The sequence below is a fragment of the Lolium perenne genome, chromosome 5 (assembly GCF_019359855.2).
Source record: "Lolium perenne isolate Kyuss_39 chromosome 5, Kyuss_2.0, whole genome shotgun sequence".
NCBI classification, from domain to species: domain Eukaryota; kingdom Viridiplantae; phylum Streptophyta; class Magnoliopsida; order Poales; family Poaceae; genus Lolium; species Lolium perenne.
Genome location: NC_067248.2, coordinates 207,059,780 through 207,070,149, shown reverse-complemented (window position 1 = coordinate 207,070,149; position 10,370 = coordinate 207,059,780).

Sequence of the window (10,370 nt, the reverse complement as noted above, 5' to 3'; positions counted from 1 at the left end):
GCTTGAACCCACTTACTACAGGTAGAGTCTCACAACAAGACCATTCCCAATGCAAGAGAAAGTTTAATGGGAGCCACCCAACTAAGCTACCTGTGACGAAGTTCGGCCATACTCCGATACGGACCAATAGGTTTGCGACATAGTCCATGTGGGCATTACGACCAGGCACTGTATAAGTCTATCCGTGATATGAGTACAATACATAATATAAACACCCGAAGGCAACATGAAGTAAATCGTGTATATCGTGCATATGGGCAAATAAAACCAAGGTTGTGGCTACCGATAAACAGACTCGAGGAAAGGTAGTAGGTGATGGGGGGCCCACTCCCCCACATACGGGTAGAGCGCTCGATCTCGCAACAGATAACAAGAACTCGGGTCCTAGGGGACATTAGCGAGACAAATATCCGATGCTTTCGCAAAGGGGCTCACAGATGCTACTGCTTAGCAATTTAGTTGTTAAAAGTTAAATTAAATCATGAGTATCTCCAATAGCTGATATAGCATGTGATAACCTCCCAACAAACCCAACAGATATAGAGATAACAACAGATTCCTAAATATGCGCTATGACTCGCAAAGGCTCAACCAACAAACAACGGCGATAGGTAGCGGATATTTAACACGTCTCATATGGGTAACAATGGAATAGGACACGTGACTCGAAGAATCGCAACATAAGGATAGTAGGAGAACAACAGGAATGAAACTGTTAAATAGGTGAAGAGGTGGGCTCGCCTCTGAAAAGCTGCAGGAGAACTTGTCGAAGAACTCATCGTAACTCACATCATCACTTCGTGGCCCTAACAAATGCTAGAACACACAACTGTTGCAATTCTTACTACTACGTAATAAGAACCATCATGATGAAGATGTTATGCATGACATGGAAACGATGATGCGGTGCGACTTACCCAATTTAAGCGGAGTCGAAACCCCGGACAAGCAAATTAGGTTGGTGTTGCATTTCTACCGGCAAATTTAAATGTTGATTAGCATGGCTCAACATGTCAGGGGTGAGCTACTTCAATATTAAATGGAGCGGGGAAAACCTAACCGGTGTCTGAAATACTCCGCATATATGTTAGGTGAAAATGCATAACTATCATCGTTCGATATGATGCGAGATGCAAACAGGTGCATGGATGACATTTTCATGTTCCTTGCATTTTTATGATCAATTTTCATATATAATTTTTTTTATTTGAGTTACCATTGAAAATATGTTGATTTTACAAGTTTAAAGCAATTTCTGGAAAACAGAGAAACGACCAGATGCTTTTCTCATCCAGAAGGAAGTGAGCCTGTGAGGCTAACACGCGGGCCCTGTTGGCAAGGTATTAACTTGCCAATGCCTACGGATTGTAGACTAGGGTTTAGTTAGAAGTAGAGGGCAAGTAGATCTCGAGGGTTTCAGCTGGAAAAGTACCCGACTGCTAAAAACTAGGGTTGCGTTAACAATAGAATTGATTCTCTCTTTGTCCCTCGACTCCCCTTTATATAAGAGGCGGAGTCGAGGGTTTTGTATTACACAAGTTTACAGATTCCGGGAGACTCTTTGAGTTCAATCCGTAAAGTTACCTATCTTTCTATTTCCTAATACAATTCTATCTTTCCTTATCAATAACTAACTGGGCTTCCGAGACCCACGTGCGTCGACTCATGGGCCTTCAGTAAACCCCGGGTACCTTCTTTGGCAGGCCCATTGGGGATGCCTATGTCAGTAGCCCCCGAGATTTTGCTTGAATCAGAGAATCAGGGAAAATCTGCAACTTTACAATTACCATACAACTTCTTCGAGTTAACATATATTTTTAATAAATCAATCATATATTGTACAGAGATAATGGTAATTGGGGCTAGTTCATCTGACGGATCAGGTACTAGTTAACTGCTATTGCGGCAATCCACCAAAACCTACTTTAAGATCACATCCCTAGACATGATCTCGGGATACTGGTGTAATTCGACATGTGCCGCTTAAGGTATTACCAAATGTCGAATTCCAGTCACGTTTTATCGGGTACCTAACACGTCCGTTAGGATTTTTCTTCGCATCTGCTGATACGGAAAAAGTAGCGAAGCGCCGTCAGAGGCGGTGCCACACCGCACAGGACGGATCCCGGGGTCTTACCTTCGCAAAGTATTGCGGCATTCAGAGATTAATTTGCGACTGAGGCACTCTGATTATATATTGTCGAGTGCTTTTTCGGCTACTGGAATAGCACATTTATTCGAGTCATCTTTTGACTTGTATATATATTTTTTTTGTCTTGTCCTCCCGATGGGAGTATATGAAGAGTTATTTGTATAACTCGAAATATGCTCACCATGCCTTGTATAATTTCATCGGGCACGCGAACAGCGTTCCCGATGGGAGTAGCCCCCGAGGCTACAGCCAAGTGCTTGTACTTGGTTGTAGGATCACCATTTTAACACCTTCTGTTACTATATTGTCATCTTTTTCGAGTTCTTCCATCTTTATCGGGTGCGCGGCCAGCGCTCCCGATGGGAGTAGCCCCCGAGCATACGAACAAATGCTTGTATTTGATCATAGGCTCTCGCCTTTTCTGTCTTGCCATACTCGAAATTTCCTTCCAGAAATAGCCGCCAAACATTTTTCCAAAAACTTGTATTCAATCAAAAGCCCCGAAATTATCACCAATCCATCCCTGCCACCAATCTTCAGACCATTGCAGTCGAAATTTCTCTCTTTAAAGTGACATCAGTGCTGACGATAGCCACGACCGCTGTATCGGGAAAACGTGAGTCATATCCTGTCACTGACTTGTGGAGCCAAAAACCTGCGGTCTGTGACACGTTACGCAAGTGGGGGACACACGTCCTCCGCTTTTCCTAGCACGCGCCCTGTAGCGCCTTTCCAATTCCATCGTGGTAAAAATACGCTTTTAACCCTTGAGCCACGTGTAAAACATCAAGCCTATTACTGCTGTTTCCAACGGTGCATCGATTCACAAGTTTGCTATAAAGAACCTTCTTCTTCCTCCGTTCACCCCTTCGCTGCGCCGCACCTTTGCTCTGTCTCTCTCCAAAATGCCCCATTGCCACAAAACGCTCTTGCGCCTGTGCCTGCTTCCTCCTTGCAATCAATCCGTTGAATGCCGCCGTGGTCAAGGCTCACCAAGAACACCTCCCCCATGGCGACAGAAGACCTGCAGTTATCCGAGTGGGAGAGATCTAAGATCTCCAACCAGGAAGTGAACCTGCTCAAGAAGCTCGGGTTCATGAAGCAGGAGAAGACGCTGATCTTCCCCGGCGAGGAGAGCTACCCCACGCCGCGCATTGGATACCGGGTAACCTTTGTTGACCACCTCATCCGTGGTTTGGCTACTCCGATCCATGAATTTCTTCGTGGATTACTCTTTGTTTATGGGCTGCAGCTGCACCAGCTCACCCCAATTCCATCCTCCACATCTCTATCTTCATCACCCTCTACGAATGCTTTCTCGGGACCCATCCCAATTGGGGCCTGTGGAAACGCATATTCCTTGTCCGCCGCAACAGCTCCCACAACACTACCTATAATGTAGGTGGTGTTGTTATTTGCGTCCGCCCAGATGTCGAATATTTCGATGTCAAATTCTCTGACTCTGTTCAAGGGTGGCGCAAAAGATGGCTTTACATCCATGAAGAGCACATTAATTCGCAAGAATACAATGTCGCTCATTTTGATGGTAGCGAGAAGATCTTCCGGCGTCGGTCGTGGGATGCTGAAGCTACCGATGAAGAGAAAACGGCGACAGAGGCGCTGATGAAACGCATCCAGGAACTCCAGAATACCCGCGGCAAAGAGCCGTCGGGTATTCAGATTACTGCGTATTTCCTCAGGATCAGGGTGCAGCCTCTACAGGCTCGCAAGAACCCTCTCTGGATGTATGCTAGCGACAAATACGTGGACCGCTTCTCCAAAGATCTGTCGGTAAAAGACCTGGAGAAGCTTGTTCGGAAGATTTCGTCGCTAAGCAAGAAGGACACCATTCCATCTTCGTGTCGCGTGGAGCCGTATAGCGGCACCAACGCCCTCCCCAAGGTAAACTATTTTTGTTCTCGACGAATTGTAGCTTTGTCGCCTACTATTTTTGCTGAATTCATTGATGTAACCCGTCGTCCCTATTTTTTCTTCTTGTAGGAACATCAAGTTCAATCCTCTCTGCCTCCTCTTCCTAAAGGCGGAGAGATCGAGGAATGAACCATCATCACCGATGAAACCCAGGGTACTTCTCGCCCTGAGAGTGAAGTTGCGGGTTCTCACAAATCTGCAGCTTCCTCTGAAGGAGATGCTGAATCTGAGGCAAAAGGAAAAGGGGCGAAGTTGCAGACTCCGGCACCTCCAAAGCCGACCCAACGCCTGCCGAAGAAACTTCCCCCGAAGAGGAGGAAACCTTCAACCCTTACAACGATGCCCTTGTTAGCTCATAAGTTTCCGTCGCCTTTTTGCACCCGATATTTTTCCTGTTAAGCGTTTCTTATACTATTTCATAATGCACAGTGGCGACGAGGAAGAAGAGCCCCTGTTAACGTGACTGCTCTTACGAGCACGTCTCGGACTTTAGTTCTTTCCGAGACTCGCCCTACTACGGACGAAACCTCGCCTCATCAGGACATAGGACACCTGACTCCTGTCGGGAGCCCCCGTGCCCCTTCACTGAAGAGAGCGAGGGTTGAGCTAGGCAAAGAGCCAAGCCTCTTAACCGGGAGTTCGGCGACTCCTTCTATGGACGATGTAAGGGCTCTGACCATTCGTTTATTTGCTATCGAACTTTTTCCCCATGTTGATCTTCTCATCCATGTTATTGTTTCAGCCTCTAATGAAAGAATTTATTCATCTTGGTACCCAATTTATCAGGTACCGTGATTATGCTGATAAGTTGAAGGGTATTCCCCTCTTGCTTCTTCTCATCGAGTAGATTTTCCTCTTCTATTTTGTCGTAACATTGTCATCGTTTCTTTTGCTAGAGGCTCTTGCCGAAGCTAATAAGCGCGCTGATGACCTTGCCCTCAAGCTGGAGCAAAGCAAAAAAGCTCGTGAAAAGGCTGAATTGGACGCTGCCGCTGTCGAGAGTCTTCGGAAAAGACTCCATGACGCTGAAACTGCCTTAAGCGAGAACATAACCCAGCAAACTGCTCGCGAGGAAGAGATCATCGTCTGCTTGGAGTCACAAAATCGGCGCTTTGTTAGTAAGTGCCCCAACTACTTTGATTGTTCATGAGCCTTCGCATTTCCATGCACTTGTTGACAATCCGAAATTTGTTTCAGCAGGGAGGATGCACCAGGATTTTGAACTCGAAAAGCCCGAAGATGGTCGTCTTCTTGACGCTCTTTCTCTCCTTGAGATTCATGGGGATGAAGTGCGCTAGAGTATCTCTGATGCTAAGTCGGCATTTTCGCGCATTTTCCCCTACTTCTTCCCGAAGAAAGAGCAGCCCGACACCTTTGCTGCCCTGACCAAGCACTTCATTCCCGAAGAAGATCTTGGGCTGGCTCTTCGGCAAGAGAATTTAAAGATTGGCGTTGAAGGTACCATCGCTTTGGTTGCCGAAAGCCAACAAAACGTCGACTGGGCAAAGGTTGGAGAAGCGAAGAAGATGAAGACGGAGAGGTGGCAATCCTTGATTAGGGCCGCCAAACCGCATTCGAAGAAAATCCTTTCCTTCCTCGGATATAAACCAGCTCCTTCCCCCAGTTCCGCGAAGCCGGAGGTCAAGTAGACCATCTTGTCACTGTCTTTATTGTTTCTTCTTTCTTTTGACGCTGTCGCCTTGGTAGACATTTGCGACAGCCTTCTATTAGTTTACTAGGAACCACCTTGTAATGGTTATGTAAATATCCGAATGAATTAATGAAGTACTATTTTTCCAAATGATTGATGTCGAGATTTTCTTTCCAGTTGGTTTTTGACAACTATACCGCGGCCCCTCGTTCTTCGGATGTTGTACCCGCTTCATCATACTCGAGGAACACTTCCATTGACAAGTTTATTGAAGATTCTTCAAATGCTGATTCGGTAGAAGATTTGAACGAACTTCGACAACAGCTCCAGTCGATGAAAAAAAAAGGCTCTCGTGATAATGGAGCAATCTCGAAGATCTTCCGAGAAGGAGAAAATTGCTCTTCAACAAGCCCAAGAAGCCTTAGCTTTAAAAGAGGCTGCGATTACTGAAGCTGCACAAGCTACTTCGCGAGAAGATTACATGCTTCGGTTGATGACTGACGCAAGCTTGGATATGGCAGGTGTGCCTCGTGGATTTGAGCTTGTCTACCTTATTCTCTTTTCAGTTTTCACTGAGATTTTTGCTGTGTAGGTTCTTTTCTGGATGCTGCTGCTGAGGATGAACGAGTTGAAGCCAGGTCCAATGTACTTATCAAACTTGCTCTTCAACATGGATCGAATTTTTGGGCTACACCTGATTGTACCCGACAAATCGTTAGATTCCAAGATCGCGCCAGTCAGGTCCGTGATTTTCTTGATTTCTGCGAAAAAACGCTGGCCCTGGTTTACAATACCATGTTTCCTCGCAACTCCCCGCCGAAGACTCTTCCTGATTTTATGAACAAATTTCGGGATGCTCCTCGGATCCATGAGTTTGTGAAGGCCCAACTGGCTGCTGGTGCAAGGTTTGCCATTATCATGTTGCAAATCTGCTACCCAAAGTTAGATATGACCAAAATCGTTGGAAGGTGTCAGGCCAAGCTGACAAAGAGGAGGAGGAATATCGACAAAATCAACGATGCTGTAACTCCCGTGGCCGAGGAGATGATGGATGAATTACTTCGACTAGATGCTGAATTCTTCGTGAGGGGTAGTTATGCTGAGCATAGAGTAAACATAGACAACCTGATAGTAGATAATTGATTTTCCTTTTTGTCCTGCCGATGTTTCTTGATAGTAAGAATCTGTGTATTGTAAGTACTATGTATATTGTAAAACAACTTATACGTTTTTGTTCCGTCAAGCCCCGAGCTTTTATGTTGGCCGATGTTAGTATCTTTATTGATTTGCGAGGTGTTTTGTGTTAGGTCAAATGACTTTGTAGACTGTATTTTGCAGAGGTTTATCTCTATATTGTTATTGCGGGTTACGAGCCCCCGAGCCTATCGACGAAAAAGATGTATATCATCAATATCTTTAACATATTGTTGTTGCGGTCAAAACCCACCGGCGGGCAGCGACGGGCAACACAGTAGAGCCGGGGACAACTTAGGGCTGCGGCTGGCCCTGGTCCCTCCGAGCGACGGCCCGCAAAGCCTCTGGTACACACGTCCGATGCTGATGCAAGGGCGTGCCACCTGACCTATACCTGGTCAGGAAGGTGATGGAGATGCCTCGCTTAGTTTCCTGCATGGCATACACGTAAACATTAAATACGAGCCTCGATCGGCTCTCAGGTTATCCTGTGAATCGGCTCAAGGAGCCGATCCACCCATGATTCGTACGAGGTGCACGAATATATGGTGGTCCTGCTTGATCAAGATAAAGCTAATGCGATCTACGACGATTTAGGGTTTTCACCGCATAATCGGATCATCCTACTCACGATTGGGCCTCGCGGCCACGCACGGTGATCGTAAGCCGATCCTAGACAAGGCCTAAAAACCAACACGAGGTTGATCCCCGGAACATCCTGTCTAGGACTAGCAAACGACACCCTACGTGCCGCTGGATCCTCCAACCCTTTGTAAGGTCTAACTATTGCAGATATTAAACTAATCCTTGAAGAACAAGGAGCAACCGTAACGGATCGGATCTACTAAATAATGATCAAGCGGGGTGCCGCCCCCACGCCTAAGATAGGTGTGAGGGCGGCTAGATATGCAAAGGTTGCACTACGATAGCATATGATACGAAGAACAATGCTAACCCTAACATATCTAAGATAACTACGTTGCTCGCCATCAAAAAGGCTTCAGTACGAGCAACGCATGAACAACATAAAGCTTGTGCTGCCTAGATCGCAAGATGCGATCTAGGCAGCATGATGCTTACCGGTAGAAACCCTCGAGACGAAGGAGTTGGCGATGCGCCGAGATTGATTTTGTGGTTGAACGTTGGTTGTTGTTTATTCCATAAACCCTAGATACATATTTATAGTCCAGGGGACTTTCTAACGTGGGAATAATCCCCACCGTGCACGAGACAAACTCTACCTAAATGACACGTATCCTACTATATTACAGATACACGGGCCAACTAGCCCAAACTTTGCATAACAGGCCGATTCACGTATTTCTTCCATGTATATTCTTCAAATCCAATCTTGATCGCGGCCCACCTCTGACTCGGTCAAACTCTGGTGATAACACATGCCCTCCTGGTTTTGGAATTGGTAATTCCAAAATCACTCTGCTTTTCCTTCGTCGGGTCATGTCGTGGCAGAACCGTCGCAGTATCCTTCATCATGATGCCTTGCCTTCTCAACTTCTCCGCGTGACCTGGCAGTTTTTTTTTTTTTTTTTTTTTAGGCACCACTTCCTCGGAAACTGCTATGGCATTGAATTTCCACTATATCTCCTTTTATTTAACCGCTCTGAACAGTTTACTTCCGCATCCCCTTCGCATTAGCACTCCCAAAAGCCCTCCTGCGCCACCATGTCTTCTTCCTCCTCTGCTCCATCGGATCTTTCCAGTCAGTCCTCCTCTTCCCGAGAGCCGACGCCGGAGCCGAACCAAGAGGAGGTCCACGCGGCGAACATCCGCCGCGCTATCGAAGCCGGGGAGGAGTCCAGCCACGACTTCTCCGTCTGGTCTGAGGACGACAAGTCCTTGACCGACGGGGAAAGCGACCTCCGCTTCCTCGCCGACGGGGAAACGGAGGAGGAGAGCGATGACGATCGCTTCTCCTGCGACTTCACCTCTTCCGAGGAGGAGGAGGAGCAGGAAGAGGAGGAGGAGGAGGACGACCCCTCCTCCGACGAGCCGCCGGCCAAACGGTTCTGCCCCTGGCCGGGGAACCTCAGCGACTTCGACAGCGATGACGACGACGCTGTCGAGGAGGACGAGGACAATGAGGGCCCGGTCGGCGGCCATTGGAGCAGCGATGACGAGCCCGCCGGGAGTAGCGCCGACAGTGGCGACGACGGCGACGACGAGGGCAGCGACGGCCCATAGATAGGACCTTTAGTATAGGACCAGTAGTAGTAGATGGGGCAATGTACCCCCTAGTACTTCCTTTTGAGAGCAATCAGCTCTTTATGTAAGAAATCTCGTTTATCAATGAAGAACTTCTCCCAATTTGATTTTGCCGATTTCCTTTGAGCTTAATTTAGCCGATTTCCTCTCATACTGATCCTGCCGATCTGTCCCCTTAGCCAATGCGTAATGAGCCGATAACCATACATCGGTCCTTTAAAATTCACCCTTCAATTCTTCAACTGATGATTTTTGAGATCTGGTAGACAATGTAGAGTCTTCAGGAAAGCCTTTGAATTCTTCCAACCAAACCTAATGGTCTTCTTCAAACACTCATCATTTTGTGAAGAAGGTTGCGACGAAAAATCAGCCGATGGTCCCCCAATCGGCTCCTGAACAGAGCATCCACCAGGCCTGCTGCCCCCCGAGCCTTACTCGAGGCGAGAATGTCAGAGAGGATGCACCAAAGCCGATCACCCTTCTGTCAATACTGCAGAACTAGCACCAAGGGCTGAAAGTCCTCGACAAGAAGGTTCAGGAACCCGAATCGGCTCAAGGCAGTAGAGGGAGATCCGGTAAACCTTGTATAATTGCACTAGAGTCGATGGCTGCGCATCGGCTTCGTTTCTTAGTTCTAAAGTCGATGCCCTTGCATCGGCTGTAAAAAATTTTTTTTTACTGGCCGATTTTTCCTATCAGCCCCAATATTTTACTGCACAAATGTTCTCCTCTGCATGTTCACATGTTCATCTGGTTTAGGTGCCCCCCGAGCCGAATCTGCCAGGTGACTGCAGATATCGGCTTTGTGGTTAGCCAAGGCACTGCACTTGCACGTCGGCTCTGCTAGGATCCGTGTTGACTTTCATCCACCGACGTGACCACTGCCCAATAGATCGATGTTGAACACAAACAGAACATGTGGTGAAGATAATTTTGGCCGATTGTTGGAATCGGCCTTCATATTGATTGAAGCGCTCAATGAAGGTTTCGTAACGTTCCTTCGTAGATAATTTGGGCCGATCCAAAGGATCGGCCTCGCCACGTTTCTCATCGATTTGTCCTTGCTACTTGGTCAGGCCGGTGGATAAGACCATCCCAACCTCATCCTTTGTCATGTCGATGCACTCGCTGTCGTCCACCTTGAGTGCATCGTTTAATCCTGGAGTGCTAACCTCCGAAGGAAGGATGAACACCATATTTGTGCCAGCCGATGTATCA